General features: G+C 35.2%; 1 protein-coding gene across 7 annotated transcripts in view; it reads left to right on the top strand.

Moving 5' to 3' along the window:
• The window catches only part of FBXW7 (F-box and WD repeat domain containing 7), a 207,823-nt gene that overhangs the window by 74,237 nt on the left and 106,907 nt on the right, over positions 1-26,679 (top strand). Inside the window, exon 1 of one of the 7 annotated variants that reach the window (XM_049709079.1) lies at positions 664-678. The exons of 5 other annotated variants lie outside the window; for them this stretch is intronic. The gene's annotated coding sequence lies outside the window, so the exon portion shown is untranslated. Of the gene's footprint in view, positions 1-663; positions 679-14,216; positions 14,307-26,679 lie in introns of those variants that run through there. One more of the 7 variants, XM_049709078.1, reaches the window with a different exon arrangement.

The raw sequence follows: 26,679 nt of genomic DNA, 5'->3' as shown, positions 1-26,679 counted from the left end.
AGTCTGTATCTCTATTTCTATTCATACCCATATCTGCATTTACATATATACATATAATCTTCTTTTGATTACACATTTAGAAAGTAAGTTTTGAGCAAGCAGGTGGTTGCCAGAAGGGAGGACGGGGTTGGAGGAAAGAACTAGGTGAAGGCAATTAAGAACTACAAACTTCCATTTGCAAAATAAATGAGTCATGGGTAAGAAATGAACATTGTGGGGAAATATGGTCATTAACTATGTAAAATCTTTGTACAGTGACATATTGTAACTATACTTAACATGGTGATCATCCTGAAATGTATAGAAAAACTGATTCACTATGTTAACAGGAACGAACATAGTGCTTGAGGTCAGTTATACTTCAAAAACAAACAAACAAACATACATACATAGAAAAGGAGAACAAATGTGTAGTTACCAGAGGTGGGGTATGTGGGGAGGGTAATTGGATGAAGGCAGTGAAAAGGTATAAGCTTCCAGTTATAAGACAAGTACTAGGGGTATAATGTACATGATAAATGTAATTAACACCACTGTGTGTTATATATGAAAATTGTTAAGAGAGTAAATCCTAAGAGTTCTCATCACAAAGAAAATTTTTTTTCCTGTTTCTTTAATTCTGCATCTATAGGAGATGATGGATGCTCACTAAACTTACTGTGGTGATCATTTCATGATGTATGTAAGTCAAATCATTTTGCTGTATACCTTAAACTTATACAGTGCTATATGTCAATTATATCTCAAAGCTGGAAAAAAAAAAGTTTTGTACGTTCTGACATTTAACTGCTAAATACTAAGCATGTTTGATATAAAAATAAGATTTTTGAAAATGTATAGCAACAGTATCATTATTGTACCCATGAAAATTAGCCTTGATTTGATAAAATCTAATAATACTGTCCATTTTCAAATTTTCCTAATTGCTTTCTAAAGATTTTTATAATCACCACCCCCATCTGCTGCCTGCCCAATCTAGGATCTAATCCAGGATCACTCGTATTTGGTTATAATGGTTTTTTTAGTCTCTCTTAATCTGAAACAGTCTCTTGCCTTTATTTTATATTTTATGACACTGACTTTTTAAAGAGTCCCAGCTAGTTGCCTTGTAGGCATTTTTACATTTTCAAATTTTTCTGAGTATTTCCTTATGATTGGATTCAGGTTAAAACATTTTGGCAAAACTAAAACATAGGTGATAGTGTATGCTTTTCAGTGTATCACACATGCCAGTTTGGTTCATTATTGTTCATGATAAGTTTGATTATTTTCTCAAGGTGGTGATGGCCAGATTTCTTTATTATAAAGCTACTTCTCCCTTATCGTTTATAAGTAACCTGAGGGTGATACTTTGAGGCCATGTGGATATGTTTCCTACCAAGTTTTCATCCAACAGTTTTATCGTCTATTGATGATTCTTGCTTGAATCAGTTATTACACTGAGTTTTAGTGTTTATGGTATTTAAAAACACAAATTTAAATTAAACACAAATTTAAAACAGTTGTGGTATATCAAATTTTAAAGTGTTAGACACCACTAGTATATTAACTTGTGCTGTCAGAGCAGCTTTTTAAAAGCATTTCCTGCTTTCTTCTAAATGTATTGTCAATGCCCTCCAGCAAAGAGCACCAGAAGCATACCTGCAGTTGGACAAGTTGGGTGTACTACTCATTGCAGCAAGGGAGCACACACACTATGGGAGACCATGGGGTCCCAGTAAGAGGGTGTCAGGACTTAAAGGATTTGGGCTTTGGTTGAGTGATTTTGGGAATGGTCCAAGGTAGCAGAAGTCCACTCTGGATTAGGTACTGTCAAAAAGCAGGAACAGTTTTATGATTTCGTACCCCAACAAATCTTATCTATAGGGACAGCAGAATAAAGTGAGACTAGAGCTGTAATTGTTAAAGAAGCAGCATTCACTCATACCTTTTGCAAGAGGGGGATGTTTGGTATTTTGTGGCTTGGAGAGTGTTCATATTTTGCCTGTGTCCAGATGCGATTACTGAGTGGTCTTGTAGTCACGGTTCATCCTGATCAGAGTGACCATGTCTAATGCAAATGTTCTTTGAAATTGTTTTATGTTCAACAGAAGAATATCAAGGCTGGCAGATGGTACTAGGCAAGTTCCTGGATATTAGGAGTTCTTTTCCATCTCTCAGTGTCATTTAAAAGAAAGTTTTAAACTCACCAGTGTTTTTTAAGGAAGTTTTCCAACTGGATATATTCTGTATGTAAAGTTTAAGAATGATGACTCTACTGCATAGGTGAGGGGACTGGAGGGTGTGGGCTCAGCTAAATGTGGCTGAGACTCAGATGCATATACAGCTCCTGTGTTCTTTTTGTGCTTTGTCAATAATGTATATAGTCATTGTGCAGTTAATGAATCTGTAAATATTTCGAGCATATTGTATTACAGATAATATTAGTACTCATTTTAAATTTGGAGTGTTTAGTTTTACACATTTATAATAAGTTAACAGTTGTTGGAAACTGTTAGTGATTTAGCTTTGGATTGAAATGTTCCAATGTATCTTTTAGAAATTACTTATTCAGATACTTATCTTTATGTATCAGGATTTTCTTAATATAGTCTAACCCATACAATACAGAAATAAATTGCTGAAACTGATAAAAACTCATGACTACATATTTTTACATTTATTAGACAGCCACATTGTTTTATTAATTCTCTTTATGTAAGTAAATATAACTTAACATAACTTTACACTAATAATATTGTTAATATCTTTCAAATATAGTTCCATTTAAGATTTTGTTTGCAGATATTGTTAATATCTTTCAAATATTATAGTTCCATTTAAGATTTTGTTTGGGAGGAAATGGTTGAATATCACTATCTTATGAATAGCATAAAGTAAACATTTTCTGTTTGTTTGGTATTGTTACTTCTTTAACTCAGAATAGGTATAGTACATATTTATTTATATAGTAATGTATATTTATGTGTATTACATCCCCAGATCTTGCTTTTGAGGATTTCTGACTTCTCCGAATCTATTTGTTATGGAAATTAGCAATTTTAGCTCCAGTATAATTAGAAACTTTATGATAAAATGTAAATTCCACAGAATTTGTTCTGGATAGTAAAAAGAAAAATTTTAATGTTTTTGATATGACTATTTTAATAATATGTCGTACACTTTGCTTTTTTAAAAAGTAGCATATCATGACCATAGTTCATTTTTGGATAACTTAGGGTCCCATTTGAATCTCGGTTATTGTACAGGGATGCCATTGCAGAGAGTTTACAGTTTAACTCATCCCTGACTTTTCCAAATAGGCAAGTCAGTGCCCTAGGGCATTTTTCTTTCCGCATTCCCTCCTTTCCCCCTCCCTTAATACCTATTAAAACCATTGTTACACTCCATTTTATAGTTATGGCAGAAGGTTTGCCCTCCCCCATCCTTACCTATTATTATCCACAGTTGGAAGGTGTTAGTATTAGGGATTTATAAAGTATTACTTTCTGTACTTTGTAGTACAAAGAAAATTGGTGTTTTTATTGTAGTATTGATTGTGCTTTTTCAAACCACACTTCCCCCATGGTTTGGAATCACTGCTGTATTAATGTAAGGTCAGTCTGCCTATGATATGATTCCCCATTTATCACCAGGGTTAACTGAATTAACTGCTGTCTATAAAAAGAATCTTAGGAATGACTATTGGGTTTGCTCTTTGCATGTTTTGGCTACTCTTGTAGTTAACTTGGCTATAGTATTGTAGCGACTTATTTGCCTCAAAGAGATATGCCCCAAAGCTTGATTGAAAAAAGTGGATCTGCTGATAGTTTTGAAAATATGATGATCCTGAAGTCATCTTTCTGGCTTGACTATTTTTCTCATGGCATTAATGATAGATGGGATGTTATTTTAGGTAGTAAAGTTATGTTGTAGTCTGAACTTGCTGTACTATTTTGGCTAGTAACTTAGCGGAGAATACCACTTTCTTAGTGGCGTGCAGGCTTCTCTCTAGTTGTGGCATGCACGTTCTTTTCTCTCTTCTAGTTGTGGTGCATAGGCTCCAGGGCACGTGGGCTCTGTAGTTGTGGCGCGCGGGTTCCAGAAAGTGTGGGCTCTCTAGTTGAGGCATGCGAGTTCAGTAGTTGTGGCACACAGGTTTAGTTGCCCCGAGGCATGTGGGATCTTAGTTCCCGACCAGGAATCGAACCCATGTCCCCTGCGTTGGAAGGTGGATTCTTTACCACTGGACCACCACTTCTCACCTGTCATTTGGGGCTGTTTCACTGCACCTTGCAGTGAATATGCAGAGGAGTAACTAGATCCTAATTTCCATAAGTTGATCATGCCAGTTGGGGAACATTTTAATTGTGGTTGTCTAGCTATGTTAGGGCTGTATTGGTTTTGCTTTCAGCTGTGCTACAAAGTGGAAAAGATTGAATTGCTTATCAATCTCTCATCACATGCTAAGACTTTCCAGTGACCCATAGAAGTGACATAGCAAACCAAACATAACTGGGGTGGTTTTCCAATCACAAACTCCCACCTTCCTCTCTCTGTCTCTCTCTGTCTGTCTCTCTCTCCCTCCCTCTTTCTCTGTTTGATTTTTGGACTTGTTTCTTTTCATACCCATACTGTAAGCAGTGCTTTCCAGTTAGAAGTCAGTTGGCTCTTAACAGAGCTGGTTTACACAGAGATGGGACTAGGGTAGCAATCCAACATGAGATTATTATGCTGTCATTTTAAAATGAGCAAATGGCTCTTTATGAGATGGTGGTTTGTCTAAGATAGTATTGCCTACTGAGGTTTGTCTGACCTGGAGCCCAGATGTGTTGATTTCCTAATAATGTCTCAGTGTTATGATGGATCATGCACATCTGGATCATTCTTTTCAGTTGACTAAGTTGATACATATCTTTTATCTCTGAGAGTTAAAAATATTAAAAAAGTCAGAAATTTATTAGGCACTCTCTCTGAAGGTGAAAATAAATGTGCCTCAGAAACTAGTAAAGTTTATTTTTGACCACTGTGTCAATCTGCTTAGAAAGTTTATTTTAAACATCAACTTACAAAAGTCTCCTGAACTTTCTCCTTTTTATGGTGTTGGGGAGGATAAGAGTGGTGGAGAAGTCCAGTGGAAACTGAGTACCACTACCCTTTTCCTTTACCTTCTAACCAGAAATCTTTCCTAAATTCCACAGTTAATATCTGTATTCCAGCTCCAATTCTCAGGTGTCCTACAATTCAGTTTAATTCAGTTTGGAAACTAACTATCGTTAATGTTAAATCCCACAAGTTAAAGGGCAAGGTTTCCAACAAAACTGCCTTTACTTGAGATGCCAGTCACAAGTGTGTTCCCCAAGCTACCTGCTCTTCTGTCTGACCTGTTTACAAATTCAGAGGTTTGTACAACTAGAAAGATTGGATGATTCCCTAGAATGATTCACAGAACTCGCTGAAAACTCTGTACTTATGATTATACTTTTATTTTAAAGGATACAACTCAGCCAAATGGAAGAGAGGAATAGGCAAGGTCTGGGATGAGGGTAGGGGCCATATAGAGCTTGCATGTCCTCTCCTCACGCTTTCTGTGAATGCCACCTCCTACCATATCAATGCATCCACCAACAAGGGAGATCCCTTAAGCCACAATGTTTAGTGTTTTTATCAAGGTCTTATTATGTAGGGGTAATTGATTAAACCATTGGTTTTGTGCGATCGAATTTAATCTCCAGCCCCTCTCCTGTCCCTGGAGATTGAGAGGTGGGGCTGAAAGTTTTTCTGGTGACCAACCCCCATCCTGAAGCTCTGTAATACCACTTTTAGTCACCTCATTAGCATAAACTCAGGAGTGGTTGAAAGGGGCTTTGACAGAGGTAGTGTCAGAATGGAAGGATTGTACCTTTAATTTGTGCATTCTGACACTAACTCTGGTTAGTATCAGAATTGAATTGAATTGTAGGACACCTGGTTGTTATCCGAGAATGAATAACAAAAGACACTTTTATCACTCAGGAAAGTCACGGGCTTTTGCCGGGAACTGGGGCCAAAGACCAAATACATATATTGAATGTATTTTAAATTGTATTACAGTGTCAGTGTAACATCTTTAATCTTTCAAGTTGTCTTTGGTATTCTTTACTTTGCAGACTGTTTATTAAGATTCTACCAAAAAATTAGGTTTCAGATTTTAATTTCTCTGCTTCATTTCCATGTTCTAATTTTTAAATTTAAAAAGTTTAGTTTTATTTAGATGTAATTAATGCATAATTTGATGACTTTTGACACATGTATGTACTCATGAAGCCATCACCACATTCAAGATGAATATATACGTCATCCCCAAAATCCTCCTTATAACTCTGTAATTCCTCCCTCCCCTCCCCCACTTTCCCGGCAAACACTGATTTTCCTTTCTGTCATTACAGGTTAGTTTGTATTTTCTTGAATGTTATATAAGTAGAATCATATAATACGTCTCCTCTTTTCTCTGGCTTCCTTCCCCCAGGTTAATAAATTGGAGATTTATCCATATTGTTGGATGGACTATCAATACTTTGTCCCTTTTTATTATGGAATACTAAAATTTTGATTTGATTTTGATACGTCACAATTTGTTTTCCATTTACCTGTTGCTGTGTTGGGTTGTTAACAGTTTTTGGCTATTGCAAATCGGCTACAAACATTTGCATGGATTTTTTCATGTGGACATGTGCTTTCCTTTTTCCTCTGAGTGCAATAGTGGAATCATATAGTAGGTATATGTTTACCTTTATAAGAAACTAGTCCTTTGTGTAACTGTTTGAGGTTTTTCCCTGTTTGTGGCTTGCATTTCATTTTTTTTAACCAATGTCTTTTGAAGTTTAGAAGTTTTTCATTTTGATGAAGCTGAGTTTATATCTTTTTCTTTTATATTTCATGCTTTTTTGGTATATTGTGGGAGGTTGGCTAGTATCCCCAGCCCCAAAAATGTCCATGTCCTAATTTCCAAAATCTGTGACTATACTATCTTATGTGGCTAAAGGAACTTTTCATATGTGATTAAGTTAAGGATCTTGAGATGGGGAGTTTATCCTGAATTACCCTGGTGGGCCCAGTATAATCACAGACTCCTTAAAAGAGGGAGGTAAGAAGGTCAGGGCAGAAGAAAGAGATGGGAGACTGAAGGTAAGAGGTTAGAGTGGTACACTCTGAAGATTTAGGAAAGGGCCAGGAGCTAAGGAATGAGGCAGCTTTCTAAAAGTTAGAAAAGGCAAGGAAACAGATTCTCTTTTAGAGCCTTTAGAAAGAACACTGGCCTGCCAACACCTTGATTTTTTTTTTTTTTTTTTTTTTTTTTTTTTTTTTGGCGGTACGCGAGCCTCTCACTGTCGTGGCCTCTCCCGTTGCGGAGCACAGGCTCCGGACGCGCAGGCTTAGCGGCCATGGCTCACGGGTCCAGCCGCTCCGCAGCATATGGGATCTTCCCACAATGGGGCACGAACCCGTGTTCCCTGCATCTGCAGGCGGACTCTCAACCACTGCGCCACCAGGGAAGCCCCAACACCTGGATTTTTAGCCCACTGAAACTGATTTTGGGCTTCTGACCTCAAGAACTGTAAGAGAATAAATTCATGTCGTGATATGCCAGCAGCCTTGTGGTAATGTGTTACAGCAGCCCTAGGAAGCTAGTACGGAAGTGGGCGGAGCTGCTGTAACCAATACCTGCACATATAGAAGCGACTTTGAGATTGGGTAATGAGTAGAATTTTGAGGAATATGGTAGGAAAAGCGTAGATTGCCTTGAATGTACTGTTGGTAGAAACATGGATGGTAAAGATCCTGAAGATGAGGACTCAGAAGAAAGTAAAGAAAGCCTATAGCTTCTTAAAGAAATGCCAAAATGTCATAAACAGAATTTGGTGGAAACATGAACATTAATGGTACTGCTGGTAGGGGCTCGGAAGGAAGTGCACATGTTATTGGAAACTGGAGTAAAGGGGATCCTTGTTAGATAGTAACAGAAAGCTTGCCTGACTTTTGTCCTATAGTAACCTAGCTATCTCTCTTCTGTCTTGCCTTGTTAGAGTAGCAGTCATGTTTGTATAAATTTTGCTCTTCTTTTATGTACTTGCATAAAGTACTTCAGTTTTAATTAAAGTGACAGATTTATATTTTTATATAAATTAAATTTACATTTTAACAGAATGTCAGGATTTTTCAGAGCAAACATCTTAGTAGTAGTAGACTATGCTTATTCTTGAGATGTCATTATTACTGGTCTTTTTGCAGTTTCCCTTTGAATAAATGGATATGCAAAAACAACTTGCTGTGAAACCCTTAATTTCTGGATTTTCCTGATGACTTCAAGAAAACTATTTTTCAAAACATAATTTTAACTTACCATTTTGAACTAAAATGGCTATTATAAAACACATACCTTGGTTTTAATGTATATATGCTCATTGAAGATAAATATTTAGAAAGTAGAAATGTATTGTTTGGTAAAATAATTTTAAATGATAGCTTTTGTTAATGGTTATTATTTATTAGTATGATACAACTTATAAATATCTGTGCATTCAGTCTTTACCCTGTTCTTGCAAATCTTTTTCTTCTGTATTCTAGGGTTTTTGTTTGTTTTGTTTTTGGAGGGAGGATATATAAAGTAGTAATCATTACTATATTTTCAACCATTGCCACGTTGAAACTCGGTGTTTAAATTTGAAACTAAAGTTAGTGCTATTTAAATGTGGAATTCCTAAATATTATAGTTCCCTCTTCTGTCTTTTCAGAGCTATTGCACCACATTAAATGTTTCAAATTAATTTCAGCAAGTGTTTGAAAATTACCAATAGCCTTAAATTGCTGTTTGATTCTCTGGAGTTAGAAGGACTCCTGTGTCTGCCACCTCAAATCTCTAGTATTTCTGTTAAATTTGGAATTTGGAATAGTCATTATCAAAAATTATTTGTGGGAAATAGGAAAGATTGGGGTACAGGGTAAATGACATAGTGAAGAAGCATATAGACAGTTTCAGGATATAAGAAAACTAAAGTGGTTTCTGCAAGTCAGTGGCATGAAAAAGAGGGGCAGGGGAGTTGCTCTCAAATGAAAGAGATGTGAGAAACAAGAATCACATACCAAGAGTAGTTCTTTTTGGATTCTGTTTAGATCACATTATCTAAAATAGACATTCTTGAGGCAGTCTTAGAAATTTGAGTATTGACTGGTATTAGTTAATACCTTGGAAGCTTAATTTGATAAGTGTGATAATAGTGATTTTGTTATTATATAAGGCAATGGCAAAATTAAAGATATGTGTGTGGGTGGGGGAAGGGAGTGACATGATATCTGGGATTTACTTTAAAAATACCTTAAAAACAAAAACAAAAGACAAATATAGAAATATCGATAATATCTTGAATCATATTCCTAAATCTTTAAAAGTATTATTTATATTTCTAATAAGAAAAATGAGGCTTTTCCTGGCCATTTCGTTCTTCTTCTTTTTTTTCTCCTTATGATTTATCACCATCTCCTATAGTAAATATCTGTTTTGTTGTTGTGTGTCTTCTCCTGGAATATAAGTTTAATGAAGGTAGGAGGGATTTTTATCTGTTTTGTGCATTGCAACTTCTTCATTACGTATCCCTGCCTAGCACATGGTTGGTGCTTAGTAAATAGTTGAATGAATGAACGAATGGGAACTAAAGCTCTTGAATACTGAGGACATGGGGTTTAGCCAAAGACAACTAAGGAGAACCCCTTTGAAAATTAACCATGTGGAACTTACAGGGGAAAACGTGGCCTAGTACATTAAAATTTAAGGTGATAAGCCGTCTATCCCGTGTTAGACTATAAAGTCATAATATATCAAATATTCAACATATTCTCAGCAATAGGAGTTGCTATAAAGTAATTGTTGTCTTACTGTAATTTCTCTAGTTGTCTTTCATATAGTCTTTATCGTTTCTTCTCCCCCCAGTCATCTGTTTATCACATCTTGAGGTGTACAGCCATCCCTTGGTGTCTGCGGGAGGTTGTTTCCAGGACCCCCCCCAGACACCAAAGTTCGCAGATGCTCAAGTCTCTCATGTAAATGGTGTAGTGCAGTTGGCTCTCCGTATCCGTGGGTTCCACATCTGCCTATATGGAGGGCTGACTCTTTTATTTGAAGGCTATGTATTTCTTCTTAGGGGGAAAAAAAATGATTTAAAACTAGTAATTTTGTACAGATAAGATGAATTTTAGAAACTGTTCTTATGGTTTATTTTTATGTTAGAATATATGTAATCTCACATTTCTCCTTTTTCTAACAACTGCTTTGCTCTCTTTTTCACTGTATATGTGTTTACAAGCTAGATTTTAATATCTCACTTATGAACATAATTATCAGTTATCTCCTACTTTTAAAAAATAGATTTTAGTTTTTAGCATTACTGTGAGACACAGCTGATAATAATTGTACTCAATAATTAAGGTGACCAAGTTGAGTATTAAAATGACATCAGTGAAAATTCAGACACTTTTTATATTTGATATTCTAAAACGAATGTTTTTAGAATCACTGCTTTTAAAATTGCTGAAGTCATTTTTATAAACCCAAACTGTAAGCCTTGACTGAAGGAAAAATGTGAGCAAAAATTTTTAGTCAGTGTCAACTTTTTTGTGTTTCAGGACCCTATTATACTCTTAGAAATTATTTAGGACCCCAAAGACGTTTGATTTATTTGAGTTATATTTCTCAATATTTAACCTATTAGAAAGTAAAACTGAGAAGTTTAAAAAGTACTGTATTCATTCTTTTAAATTCACTTAAAAATAACTGGTAATTACATGTTAACGCAATTAATATATTTTGGGGGAATTAGCCTTATTTTCCCCAAACAAAAAAAGTCAATAAGAAAGATGACATTGTCTTACGTTTCTACAAATGTATTTAAAGTCTGGCTTAATGAAAGATAGTTGGATTCTCTTATCTGCTTCTGCATTCAGTCTGTTAAGATATAACAAACCATGTTGTCTGAGGAAAACTTCATTGTATACTCATGAGAGATTGAGAGTGAAAAACACAACTAACATCTTAGTATTATGAAAATAATTTTGATCTCATAGACTTTATGTCAGGGTCTCAGAGACCACACCCAAGTCCATATTTTGAGAACTGCTGGAATAATTTCTCTGGGAAACTGTATGTGGCAATATCTTAAAGTCTTTAAAATGAAAGACAAGTTTTAAATATATAATAGTGTCAATTGAGTGTTTCTGTTCCATATGCTCTACTTTAGGGGAATTATTGAAGTTAGCTTGTGCTTACTTATGTATATATCAATACATTTGGGCATTGAGGAAGGATGCCCTGACCTGCAGGGCTGTGTTTGTAGATTTCACATGTTTTAGACTACCATGTAATAGAACTGGTCACCTTATTTCTTAGAGAAGTAGAAATTTATTCAATAGTAATAGATGGTTAAAATTTTTAAAGCAAGTTTTTGGTATTCAGAGTTACTTGTAATTAAGGGGCAAAGCACAACTTTAAAATGCAGTTAATTTATTAAAAAATAATCATGATGCTTAATGTCATTAGTGAGCAAATATTAGTGTTGTTTCCACCTCTTGGTGAATATAACTCTAGCCATACAAAGATAACTGTTAACTGTTTTTTTTCCCTAAATATGTTATGTTTCATTTTCTGAGAGTTTTTAAAGCTGTTTCTTTGTTGACTTGCCTTCTGCCTCCATCTGTATGCAACCTAAAAATCAATAGTACATTAAATTAGCTGACACAGAAGGAAAAATAATAAGTAAAGAAAATAGCACTTATTGCTTACATTCGATTTTAGTTATAACTAGTGTAAGATCCAGAGGGTATTGATGGGGAATGAGGGAAACGAAGCACTACACATCAAGTTATTTCACAAGTAGTAATCTATACTTTTGCATCTTTTATTTCATGGTTTTGTTTAGAAACAACATTGATGCTGAGTAGCTAGTAAAATAACTTACTTTCACTAACAGCATTTGGTGAGGATTGTTATTGATGCTTGTCTGTAATGTTAGACACGATGATTTATTTAAAGGCTGTGTTAATTATAAAGCTAATAAAAACCTCATATTATTATGGGCATGCTATATATTTGTTGACAATATAAATTGCATGAGGTTTTAATGCTCAGTACATTGTCCTTACGTTCGGATGATGTACTAATTTTTTCATTACCTCTCTAAGCTTCCCAATCTTGCACATTTGCTAGGAGGAGTGCATTAGCAGCAATAAGATCTTTTTCTCCAACGTGTCTGACAAGCCTCTGAAAATGTGATGGAGCAAGCTATAGCTAGATTTTAGAAGTTCTTTTGTTAAATCATGTAAGAAACTTAAACTTACAGTACTTCACATTTTCCATGGTAATTTGCTCTTTCGATGAATAGCTGGGTAGCAGCAGCACAGGAAAAGCAGAGTACTTGGCAATACCAGCTCAATTGCCTCTGCAGATGAGGATTTAAAATTCTATGCAGCAGACAGTACCTCCAGCAGGCGAGTAAAAGGTTACTGCATTATTTTGCTTGTTTGTTTCCGTAGCCTTTATCTACAAGCGGATTTTTAAAAATGCAATGTGAAGTGCATGCCTGTTTTTAGATATTCTGGAAATTGATTTAAGTTTAACATGAATATCAAAAGGGCAGCGCAAGGTGAAGGAAGAGGCAATACTGGTTCTTTTTAGATTTAAACCAAAGAAGAAATTGAACATGAGATATACACAAATAAAGAACCTTTCAATGCCACAGAAAACAGGAAGTTTTTAAAATATACATTTTAATACAAGGTATTTCTTTTTAGTTTTTAGACTATCTTCCTCAAAAACGGTGCTGTTAACAGACTGATAATCGTGGATCTGTGAATGTTCATTAAGTTACAGTTGCTTGAAGTCTGATTATTTGGGAAGACTATAAAGTATTTGTATTAATGTGACCCTCTCTTGTCCTGTGGATTATAATTACATGGTATACATACATATATATATCTTTATACATTATTGGCAAAAGATACTAGAGTATGGCTAACATAATTAATACTGTTGTTTATGTTTTCAGGGTGGTTTGTGGTTTTTGAATCTTTTAATGAGATGCAGGTAACCAGGTAGGAGAAGATTCAGTATCAAAACAACCAGGTTTTTGGTGGCTTTTCACTTACTGTCAATACCTATCTATGTAGTCACATGCCCTTTCCTTCTCATTTTAAACTCTTCTTACATTTATGATAGCAGGGGTCTCCTTGGATTCTCTTTCTTAGTTATTCTGTCATTATCAACACCACTGGTTTTGCTATAGAATTGTATTGCTCCATATTTCTCAAGTTTAAGTACAGTATTCAGAAGGAAGTTTTTACTTTGCCTATCAACCACCGTCCTGCCCTCTTCCAGCAATACTCAAAGATTTTTACTAGCTACTGTCTAAATTTTGTTTAAAAAAATAGTTATGCCTATGTTTTTGTATTTTAGATTGAATAACAAGATTGAAAACAATCCTATAAATTAATCTGTAATAAAGAAGTAAAATCAGTTGATTATTCTTACTGTGAGAGTTTGGCTGGCTTCTTGAATCGTAGAGTCATAAAGGGTCAGCAGTTCTGATTGGTAAGTTAAAGAATCCGTCCAGTAATTTGCTCCCTGTTGTTTCTCAAAGCAATGCAGCAGCAGTTCTTTTCCAGTTATTGAGCGGTTCTTGAACAGAGTGTATGGGGACAGGGAGGGGTGGGGCTCATTCCTGTTGGTTGTTGAGACAGTGTGCATTTACAGAGGGAACAGGTTGGATAGGCTGAGCCGGAGGAGTAGGCAAGCAGATCTAAACTGATGGAGGACAGAAAGAGTGGTTAGTATAATTTGGGGGTACATTATCTTGAGTTTGCTCCTTTATTCAGTACTTGGGCTTTAATATAAAACAGTTTAAAATATTAAAGCACCCTACCTTCTTTCTAAAGAGTAGCCGGGAGACTTCTGCTTTTAATATCGAGTTTTTCTTGGCAGTGAGTTTGTGGCTGGTATCTTCTGTAGGGAAGCTGTTGTTTTATTCTTTTTTAACAGTGTTTCTTTCAGCCAGAGAGCTGCAGAATGAGGCAGTTAGCCAATTTTGAGTATACATGGGACATTACCAGTTCTGATTTTTTAAGTTAAATTCTCTGATTTTTTAAGTTAAATGAGCAAGTCAATGTGTGGCTGTGGCTGCAGCGTTATTTCTTCTTTAATGAAGAGGTTGAGCCGTTCGACCTGCTGCTCCGACCTGTTCCCTGGTAGCCATACATCAGACCAGTTGCAGAGATTATCCATCGAGTGTCCCAGGCAACCAAAGGTAACTACATAGATTTATTTCAAATAAAAATATACAATTAAAATGGATGCATTATAACTAAGACCAAATGATTAAAAATAAAAGATCTATTAAAGATGTTCTGAGCAGTTTTCTTGACCTTGCAGTAGCTATCCAGTATCATTTTGTCATCATCAGATTGTGTAGCAATGGAAATGCACTGCAGTAATTGATTTTGTAATAGGATCAGGTGATTTACTAGCTGCACTGACAACCACTTGCTTGCCTGCTCTGAGCTGTGGAGGACTCTAATGGATGTTGTGATTGCAGCCCCGAGTTGCTGTGAGGCTGCTGGCCACTTAAAGCAGCAGCATGTATTTTTAAAATTAGAATAGTAAGTTTCTCTTTTTTGTTTTCTTTGCTGTAAGTTATGGGTAACCTCAGTAATTTTACAGGTAATTGAATGCCCCCATGAAATTTTAGAGATTATGTGTTATTTCATCCATCAGTTCGCAAAAAGTTCATTGGTACTAGTAGTCTTGAATATAATCTCTGCTCCCTGCTCCTAGTTTAGCATCAACATGTGTATCAACATACTTTGGTGTTGAACATGAGAGCACATCTCTAAAATATAACAATTTATGTTAACTGTCCTATGTCATCTAAATGAAACAGAATATTTCTCACATTTGTAAATTTCATCAATTTCATCTAGCTATAATTATGATAATGGGATTATGGTAAATTCTTGTACTAGTGAGGAGTTGTATTAAGAGTTGTTTTGTATCCTTTTTTGGTCTTTTGCTTTCTTAGTGGTCTCATAGATATAACAACATTTAGGAACTCTGAGTTGAACCAATTCTAAGGAATGTTGATGAAAACATAGTAGCTATTTTAGAGTAGTGTTTAAGGGTATAGCAATTTAAAAATTTAAAAATTGGATATTAAAAATTTAATATCCAAGATTATGAATTTTCAGTGATTATATTTTAATAATCTTTGCTTTCATCTTTCCTTTATGCATTTTAAACAAATAGTTGATTATAAATATAGAAGTATAAGACCAAAGCTTAAAACAGAATAGAACTAGTGTTATGTAAAGGACCATCAGACTCAGGTGCCCAAGATTTTGCCCACTTTGAAGTTCTGCTTAGGGCTTTGCATTAGGAAAGAAAATTATCTCCCCTCTTTACATTCCTCACCAACTCCTTTACCTCTCCTAACTATCTAACATGTGAAGTGTTTTGTACACAGCCTGATACATAAAAATACTGAATTCTCTGTCCTTCCCTAATTTACATTCTTAAATCATATTTATTTTCTTGCCACAATAGAGGTGCTATTTCTTTCAATCACATCTAAAACATTTACATTAATTAATGTTAATAATTTGCTATAGAAGCAATTGGGCATAAAATTGCCATTGTATATGATAGCCAAACCTCCAAGTGAAGACAGCTTCTCTTTGTGATGTACTTAAATACTTGCCCGTAGTATTTGAGGCCTTTGTGTTTCTTGAAAGATGCAAACATTTCCAATATCATTCTATACTTTATCCTAAATTCAGATACTTAAAACTTTAATTATGGAAGACTAATATAAACACTAGTATTTGAAATCTTTTATTATTCAATTGGTAACAAGTTTATTAACCCCCCGCCCACCCCCACCCCCACCCCCCAAAAAAACCCTCTATGAACACTGATAACATGAACATAAGGATGTTAATACCATAAGAGATTTGGTCAAGGATGTGTTGAAATTTCATATATATTGAAATGTTAAGTGGTGGATTACCAATAAATTACTAGTAAGTTTCACTGGATTGGTGAAAGCTTTTTTGCAGTGGGGCGGGCAAATAGGAGGAAAGGAAGTGAATATCAGAAGTGTTGACTACTTTTTAAAAAGATTGGTTATAAAAGATAGGAGATACTGTGACCTGTAATTCAACACTCTGTGAAGTCCTAGCCCTAGTGGAACTGCTTTTTCTTAAGAGCTCTAGATCAAGCATTAAAAGACCTGGATTTAATCACACTCTGCCACTAATATGTTGTACTTGATGACCTTGATCAATTTGTATATGAACATTTTCAGGGTTCCTTAAGCATGCTTCTAAAATGTCCATTAAAAAGAAATGAGTTGACTCTTACCACTGTGAGGTATGGTAATACTTGACCTGGAAGCATGTTAAAGTTAGGAGGAAGGATGAAATTTCTTAAAGAACCAGGTTCTAGGTGATATTGAAATGTCTCCTTTCATTTTTCCTGTTTTGGGGCTGGAGGGCAGAGAGGCACATGTTTTTACTTAAGAACACTTGTCTTTTTGATATCCAATATTCTCTAAATAGGATAATTATTCTAGATAATAAATAAAAGAACAAGTTTGGGATTAAATTCTGGAGCTGCCATTTTTTCCTATGCTCTCTAACAAAGATAATGTTGTTAAAGAGTTTGTTTCCACACCTGGCATATTTTTTAGTCAGCATTTTTTTTTAAAGGCAGCCTTTATGTTGCTACTGCTTTTTCCATATAGGGCCTATCAGATAAGCTGAACACAGTCCTCTTTTTTGCCTGGGCAAAGTCATTTGTGGGTTGATTGAATTAGGTGCATTCACCATGATGATCGTGTCATAATAATTATAACAAAGATTTATTGGACCCTTAACTTGGACCAGATGCTATCCTAAGCACTTCTACATTAATTATGCCATTTATGAGATAGGTGTTCTTACTGTCATTTTTAAAAATGAGGAAACTGAGGCTCTGAGAGGTTACATAACTTACGTTAAATCACACAGCTAGGAAATAGCAGAGCCAATATTAAAACTTATACTTAAAAAAATATATATTTTTTAATTGTGGTAAAATACTGTACTTTAATATACTTTTAAAGTATTTGCACTTTCAATTAAGCAGTGACTGCAGAGATGAAGCCAAGTTTTTGTCTGAAGACATTATATGATTACTTAACTTTTGTGTCTTGAATGAGAAGAAAGTGATATATTCCCTTCTTACTCAGCTTTTTGGAATATACTTCTCATTGTTGCAATAATTATTCATTTAAAGCATTTGTACTATGTTTGCAGTAATGTTTCTCAAAGTGCGGTTCAGAGATCACTTATATCTGTATCATTCAGGATGGTAGTTGAATGCACAAATACACATCAGAACCCACTGACAGAATCACTAGAATTGGGTCCAGGGATTTTCATTTTTAAACAGTCCACTCAGGTGATTCATGTGCATATCAAATTTTATATGTCCATACACATGTAGTGCATGTATGGTGTTAGGTTGAACCGTATGAAATTGCCATTTTTGTAGGCCTAGTGGTTTAATATCGACATTTTCATGGAGTTTAACCTACCATGACATCAATTTTGAAAATATGTATTAGTTGCACATTGTAGTGAGGGAGACTGGAAGCAAATACAACAAATTTATAAAGTGATTATCTCTGGATGATGAGATTATAGATAATTTAAAATATTTCTTCTTTACATGCCTAGGTTTTTCATGTCTTCTTTACATACTAGGTCTTAGATTTGACCTTTATAATAAGGCAAAACAAGTTGCCTTACTGATAATGGTTCTAATAAAAATATTAATATAGCTAAACATTTGTACCCAACATCAGTTAGTCTTCTCCTTTGAAATGTAGGTCCATGAGGGCATTCAATTCTGTTTAAGATAAATTGTCCAAATTAAATATTCTGATCCAGGATGTAGCCTCCTTTAGTAGTCCTCCCTACCCCCAACCCCCCTTAAGAAAAAGGAAACATGGGAAAGGTATTTTCATGGATTATTTATCTGTACTTACAGCTTGGCCAGATAATTTAACATTGTGGAAATCCTAGCAGTTCTTGACCATTAACCAGCCTCTGCTTGGCCTCTTCTACAAAATTTTTAGTTTTTTTTTCCTTAAGGTCATCATATATTGCTAAGGCTCTCTCTGTGAGGAAGCTTGTCCCTGATGGCTTTAAAACATTACTATGCTGGAGAATATTTTTTCTGGGCCAATGTGACTTTTACATTATTCTGACCTCATCCCTTAATGATGAATGAATGAAGTAATTCTCACTACAGAAACGTGTTTTGTAGAAAAATAGTAGCCTCTAGTTGTCCCATTGCTTTGTCATCATTCATGTATTGAACTATATTTGTGCACATTCATGTTTATATTTATATATTACCATGTAGTAAAGGAAAGGGGCTTTGGAGTTAGGCTGATTTGTCGGAATGAATCAAATTTAGGTGACTGAGTTTTGGTTGTGTGAGGATAATACTAATTATCTGGTAGGATTCTTTTGAAGATTAAGACAGAATGTACATAAAACATCTAGCACAGTGATTGGCATATAGCAGATAACAAATGTTACTTCCTTTTCTAATGCTGACATTTGAGACTGCAAAGATTAAGTGACTTGCCCAAGGTTACCCCTCGGCAAGCAAAGGGGCAGGTAGCAAAAGTCAGATTCACTGACTACTATAATTGCTATCTTAATTCCTATCCTATCCTAATTCCTGTATGTACACATATACATACATTTGGGTGCATACATGAGATTCTCCTACTGATTTAAGGTTTATTCTTCCCTTAGTTGATTAGTGTCTCACTAATTCATATTCTTTTCTATTCAGATATTGATGCTGATAATGGTAAAAGATTGGTAGGGAAGCTCTTTACTTTATGTAAGTTCCTGTTCTAATTAGACTAGTACTGCTCTGAAGTGAAGGATGCTGTACTTAAGGTTGTGTCAGCAGTTTTATTCATGCCTGTTTGCACTCTTCCAGTAGACTGTAAACTGTTTCCCTAGTTACACAATAATAGACAGGCATTGGCAAATTCATTGTTTACTTTTTTAAAAAACATGGCATCTTCCCCCAGTCAAAATAAAATATACCAGTTTACTTATTTTATACTAATGCATTATGTTGATCATACAAGTTTTCCTTTGGAGTAATTTATAAATGAATATGAAATTAATTTGGTTAATATGAAATTAACCCCTTTCTATTTGTTTCTCAGTAAAATTTCTTTAATATGGTCATTATTTTATTCTTCTATTTATAGATAAAAATACAGCAACAAAGATTATTTTCTTTTCCCAAGCTTGCTACCTTTTAGTATAAAAAAGAAGGAATATCTTCCTATATTTCTGTAACTGAGATTTGTGTACATTATCTGCAGTTATTTACCTCACAATACCATTTGCAGTAATGTTAGAGGATACGCATGCTGTAGATTTTATGGAGGATGTGTTATATGAGTTTGTAGTGGTTGTTATTATGTTCTTTTATGTTTTGAAATTTTAAGAATCAGAACTCATAGGATTTGACATTGCACCATGTCTGGCTTTCATTAAATTTTTGAACTGTTACTCATAATAAAAATTATAATTACATATCCAAATTTGCATGTAGTAAGTGATTAATTTTGAAATCATGTTAACATACAATATTAGAATCAATTGATATATTTGATCAAATCTATGAAGCTTGAGGTACACAATTATTTTAACTATAAGAAAAGGAAAAATGCTGCTTATTTAAACTATGGCATGCCATCAATTTCAGAGAAGCTGAGATATGAAAAAAATGTGCCTTTTAGAATCTATGAAATATTTCAGGTGTGTATTCAGATTTTAGGGCTCTTTTTCGGTGAGGAGCAAATTTTGTGTTGCTAGTTGTTGAGGACCCTACTTAATTCTGTACAACTTCACCAATTCTTTTTGTTCATTTGTTCTGCCTTTAGTATTTATCTAGTGTCTTTCATGTGCAGAGCTGTGTCATGTTTCTGGCCACGTAAGATTTCTTCCTCCTTGGAACTTCTATTACATATCCAGAGCATAACAGAAAACCAAGTTATTGGTAATACAAAGTAGTACTTACTTGTATCTCCAGCTAGGTTTCAGGCTATCTTAGGGCAAGATTGTTGGTTTTTATGTGTCATGTATCTGCTTCATTTCCTATCACATACTTGGTAATTCATTGTAATTTCTTGATTAAACTTTGTTTAAAATGGTAAGAAAGAGAAGTAGCACATACACCTCAAAAGAGTGTCTGTATGATTATGTTTTAATAGTAGTTTGTATCTCTTAATCTCCTATCCCTACTACTATGTATAAAATAAATAACAATGATACATTGTATAGCATAGAGAAATGTAACCATTATTTTATAACAACTTTAAATGGAGTATAATGTATAAAAATATTGAATCACTATGTGATTCAATTATTATAACTATGTTAGTTATAATACTAACATTTTGCAGCCTCCAATAAATTAATGGATGGAGACACTGAATATCAACAGCTGCTAACATCATGAAAGGAAGGACACCAGACGCTAGGTGACTCCTAATGAAATAACTCACCACGCTGTGACAGAGGGACCAAACCAAGCCTAATAAAGCCTCTGGATCCAGCTGCCAGTTTGAATGAGGAAATACAAAGGACGGATAAATGTGTTGAACTGTATCACGTGTATGCAATTAGTCAAATCCAGACTATGAAAAACAGATCAAACAGATAAATTTTAAGAAAGGTATAGAAAATAAATCTGTAGATTGAAATAGACTTAAAAGAAACATCAACCGTTTTTTTTTTTAATGGTCAAGATTGAAAAACAGTATCTAGGGAGACATACTTCAGTGAGAGAATCATAAATAAAAGGAAGTGATTTCTGCAAGAGCAACTTAGAGGAAAGGAGTTACTTAAAGGAAGGGAAGGGGCTATGATTGAGTCAGGGCACTTGGAGGCACTTCTGGGATAGTTGGCAAACTTCTAAGTATTGAGCTGTGTGGTAGTTATAAGAATGTATATCCATGAATATAAAAAAAATCTGATTAGAAAATGGGCAGAAGATCTGAATAGACATTTTTCCAAAGAAGACATACAGATGGCTAACAGACACATAAAAAATGCTCAACATCGTTAATCACCAGAAATGCAAATCAAAACCACAATGAAATATCAGCTCTCATATGTCAGAATGGCCATCATCAAAAGTCTGTGAATAATGAAACGTTGTCAAGGACATATAGAAAAGGGAACCCTAGTACACTGTTGGTGGGAATGTAAACTGGTGCAGCCACTATGGAAATAATATGGAGGTTCCTCAAAAAACTAAAAGTGGAACTACCATATGACCCAGCAATTCCACTCCTGGGTATATATACGAAAAAAACAAAAACACTAATTCGAACAGGTACACGCACCCCAATGTTCATAGCAGCATTATTTGCAACTGCCAAGATATGGAAGCAACCTAAGTGTCTATAAACAGATGAGTGGATAGAGAAGGTGTATATACATATACACAATGGAATATTACTCAGCCATAAAAAGGAATGAAATTCTGCCATTTGCAACATCACAGATGGGCCTAGAGGGTATTATGCTTAGTGAAATAAGACAGAGAAACACAAATACTGTATGTTATCAATTATATGTGGAATCTTAAAAAATAAAACAAATGAATGAATATAACAAAACAGAAACAGACTCACAGATGTAGAGAACACACTAGTGGTTACCAGGGGGAAAGAAAAGGGGAAAGATAGGTTGATTCCATATCTTAGCTATGGTGAATAATGCTGCAGTGATCATGGGAGTGCAGATATCTCTTCAGTATCCTGTTTCCATTTCCTTTGGATATATACCCAGAAGTCGTTGCTGGATCATATGGTACTTCTATTTCTAACCTTTTGAGGAACATCTATACTGTTTTCCATAGTGGCTATACAAGTTTGCATTCCCACCCGTAGTGTACAGTAGTTCTCTTTTCTCCACACACTCTCCGTGAATATTTGGTATATTTGGGTTTGGAAGGTAGTTACTCTGACCTTGTAAGTAGTACCCAAATTGAGTTAAGGTTTGAATTAGATGTCTTTAATGACTGCTAATCTCCTTTCTTCTGTGTCATATTTAACTCATGATGAGGTAACCTATTTTAAATATATATTTTTAAATTTTTATTTATTTATTTGGTTGTGCTGGGTCTTAGTTGCAGCACGTGGGCTCCTTAGTTGTGGCCTGTGAGATCTTAGTTGTGGCATGCATGTGGGATCTAGTTCCCTGACCAGGGATTGAAACTGGGCCCCCTGCATTGGGAGCGCGGAGTCTTAACCACTGCGCCCACCAGGAAAGTCCCTGAGGTAACCTATTTTAAAGTGTTTTTAAAATTGGTAACAGAAGGTTGTTTAATAGCTAATAACATATTAAGTACTCACTATGTGTCAGACACATCTTTAAACATTTTACATGTATTATCTCTCTAATCCTCACAATAATCTTGTGATATAGAGGTGCCATTTTAAATCTCCTTTTGCAGATGAGGTAACTGAGATTTAAAGGTGTTGAGTGATATATCCAAGTTTACATAGCTAGGTAGTGGTAGAACTAGAATCTGTATTGTCATCTACTACTAACATGGGCTCTTGACCACTGGGATTTATAACCTCAATTTTATGCAGCTGTTTCCCTATCAATTTGGCTTTGACCAAATGGATCCCCAACCCACTGTCCCTGACTCTGATTGGGAGAAAGGTGATGTTTAGGGGTCTGAGAAAGCAGAGTGGGCCCTATCTTAAGGGGCTTTTATATGAAAGAGATAGTTGTAGTCGTGTCATGTTACTGTCACCTGTGCCCATTGTTTTTCTTGGTGCTTCAAGATTTTTATTATGCCATGTTGGAAGACAGGTTGGTCTAATGGAATGAACATAAACCATGGCTCAGACATATCTGAGTTTCAAACATGTTACTAAATCTTACTAACTGTAAATCTTTGGGCAAGTGACCTTAATCCGAGGCTGTTTCCTGTTTTGTAAAATGGAAGTAATGATCTCAGGGTTGTAGATTAAATGAATGTGCTGTACCTAGCATCGTGTTGGTCCCTAGTGGACACTCTGTAAATGTTTGTTGATTACATTAATGCATTGGAAGTATCTTTACTAATTTGAATATAAAAACAGGCTTCTTAACCTATAAGATTCCCTACTAATATTTTGGTTTCTATATCCGGAGGAATCGAATTGCTGCAGTAGAAAAACAAAGGCCTATTTTATGGCTTTCAATTAATTATTATTATTATTATTCTTTTGACTTAACCTTCTACTTTTGTCTAGGGGAGAGGAGTAACTTCAGAATGAAGGAATCCTATCCAGAAACTTGGAAGTTCTAAGAAATATTCCTTCCAACAAATCTGAAAATCAGTAGTTTTGGAGAGCAGCGACCACCGTTATTGTCTTTCCAGTTATTTGAATGGCTGAGTTTAGTGGTAAAATCCTTAGGCCGTCCTCATTGTGATAAGGAATTCAAGTTGTGACCAACCCACAATGCTTCCTCTTAGTTTTAGATTGAGTGTACAACACAGCATTGTTTGTACTGAAATTGAGGGTGTTTGGAAGTTTGAGAGTGTTGTACAACTACTGCCTTGTTAGGTTTGTCCAGAAATACTGTTCTATAACCTGAAAAATTTTAAAAATTTCTTGTCTGAAAAATAACAGATCATTACATAAGGGATCTAGTTTACTGATTTAATCATTATGACAGTGTTGCTTTATTTCTACATAAATAGAAAACGTCTTTGTAAGAAGATCATATTTCTTACTATTTAAAAAATAATAGCTCGTAGTCTTTACTAAAAAGAAAGAATAGTTTTGAGTGGATTATAATTGTTTCTTGCTATTAGAATTAGTATTTTACATGTTATTTTCTTAGTGGTGGTGATGGTTTTTACCTTTTTTTTTTTTTCTTTTTCAGTTACTGTAGACATTGGTGGGCACTGATGAAACTGGGCTAGAATGAAGTTTATTTTACCTGGTTTCTACTATAATTATATAACTTTTAGAAGTTATTTTGTCCATATATCTTACAAAGGTCTAACTAGAATAGATGTTTGTCTCATAATTTTTAAAAAATAATATCTTTATAGCGATTGCACTCTACTTTTTGGATGCAGGGTTTATGTCTTTGGTCAGCATTGTATCCCCAGTGCCTGGCGCATGTTAGAGTTTAAATCTTTTCTCTTTTTCAGTTCAAATACACATTTTCTGAAGGCACGTTGTGTGCAGTGCAGTCACGCACTATCTTCCCCCAATATGTCCACTCAACCTTCCTGCCAAGAATTTGAAGAGGAAGATGGAGTGATTGTAGAGTCTACATGTGAATAGTGATTTTCTGGCATATTCATCTAAATGAGGTCATTGTTTTGCCTCAGAGAGCAAGAAAAGAAATCTAGGCAGGAGTTACCTGAGTTCTAATTGCACACATACTGACTGACACTTCCTAGGGATACAGGCATGGGGGGGATCAAGCAATAGCAAATGAGAATAGGATTCCTAAATTTAAAAAGCAAATAATAAGACGACATTTTTTTCCGCTTGTTGTTTTTCTATAGTTGCCAAGCTAAAATTATGCTCACCAAGATAGGAACCCTATTTAAAAAACAGACTCACTGGTTTTCTATAGACAATACATTTTCTATATTACAGTGGTGTGCTTTTTCTGAAGTGCAAAACCTTGTAAAATGATAGTGAGGCAGAGTAGAGGCCAGAGTTCCAGGATTTGTTCAAGTCAGTAGTTGCTCATTGTGATGGTATTGAGGCTTTCCTTAAAGATGCTGAGTTATTTCTGAAATTAAGCAGATTCTGGCTTTCTTTGGTCCTGTAATCACTGGCTCTTTAGGTAGTGGCTTCAGATGTTGCTTCTTCTAAGTACGGTTGCTTATGTGTCCCTATTGTATTCTTCATTCCAAATTCTGTCTGCTTGCTACAGAATGTTTCACAGTGAACCATGTGTTGCTGACTCTTCATCTATGGGCCCAGAGCAAAGAAGACCTAAGCCTTCTTCAGCATGTAACAATCTTCAGCACGATGGGAGAGTCAAGGAGGCAGAGAAGTTTTTGCATTGTCTTCAGTTAATTACACATTTTTAATTGAGGTGCTTTTATGTAAAGTGAAGGTACAGATGAGTTTTGACCAATGTATGCACTTATGTAACCATAACCAACACCTCAATCAATATACAGAGTATTTCTGTCACCCCCCCCCCCCAAATTTCTCTCATGCTCCATTCCATTCAGTCCACACTTAGGCAACTACTGTTCTGATTACTCTCACTGTAGATTAGTTCTGTGTGTTTGCAAACATCATATAAACAGAATCACATAATGTTGCTTTTTTGTGTCTGACTTCTTTCATTCAGTGTACTGTTTTTGCCATCCATGTTGTTGCATGTATCAGAAGTGCATTCTTTTTTATTTCTGTGTACTATTCCATCACATGAATACAATTCAATTTATCCATTCTTCTGTTGATGAATATTTGAGTTGTTTCCAGTTTTGGCTATTCTGAATAAAGCTGCTATAAACCTTCTTGTACCAGCCTTTTTTATGGACATTTCTCTTGGGTAGGTACCTAGGAGTGTATATGCTAGCTCACCGCATAAGTGTGTGTTTGTAAGAAACTGCCAAGTGGTTTTCTACAGTGGTGGTACCATTTTATAGTCCAGTAGCCAAATATGAGAGTTTCAGTTGTTTCCTATTTTCAGCAACATATGGTGGTGTTTGGTCTCTTTTAATTTTAGTAATTCTTGTAGATGAGAAGTTCTTCTGCATTGTGGTTTTAATTTGCATCTCCTTGATGGCTGATGTTATTGAGCACCTTTTCATGTGTTTATCAACCCTTTATATCTTCTTTTAGTCAACTGTCTTTCACCCAATTTTTTGACCTATTTAATGTTTGAATGGTGAACGACTGAATTACTACATGACTGAATTCTGTGATTATTTACCTTACTTACCCAGGTTTCAGCTTTCATATCCAAACCTGACACCCCTCTTGCTCCAAGCCATGATGACAGCACCACTCTACCTAAAAGACTTCTAGGAAGGTTCTGTTTGCTCAGTCATAAGGTTTTTTTCAGTAGACTTCAGTTCAGTAGACTTCTTGAACTACCACAAAGAAATAGAAATATCTGGTAACAACTTAAGATGGACACTTAACATTTTTGTTTTAAAAATCTATAATCACTAAGCTTTTTTGTTTACAGTCTATGAGAAAAGTGATTGAATATAAAGACAAAGCAGTGTGTATTGAAGATGGATAGAGGTGAGACCAGATTGGGTATGTCTTAAGTACTGTGCTTAGGATTTTAGATTTATCCTACAGAATGGTAGTTTTCAGAAGTTTTGCAGAGTCGCTCGAGGGTTGCTAATTCTCTCTTCTCCCCTGCTCTCACAAGCTCTCTCTTCACCTTTTTAATATTTTGCTCTCATTTGAGCAAAGGGTTCAGCATGTAAAAAGTTTAAAAGCTGCCACTGAGTTGTTGACATTTCCTGTTCTGGCAGCAGTATAGAGGGTAGATGAGAGGGGCAGGAGACAAAAGATAGGGAGATTACTAGGGATGTTA

This window comes from Orcinus orca, chromosome 4, assembly GCF_937001465.1.
Source record: "Orcinus orca chromosome 4, mOrcOrc1.1, whole genome shotgun sequence".
In the NCBI taxonomy this organism is placed as follows: Eukaryota; Metazoa; Chordata; class Mammalia; order Artiodactyla; family Delphinidae; genus Orcinus; species Orcinus orca.
This window is presented reverse-complemented; position numbering and strand designations above follow the sequence as displayed.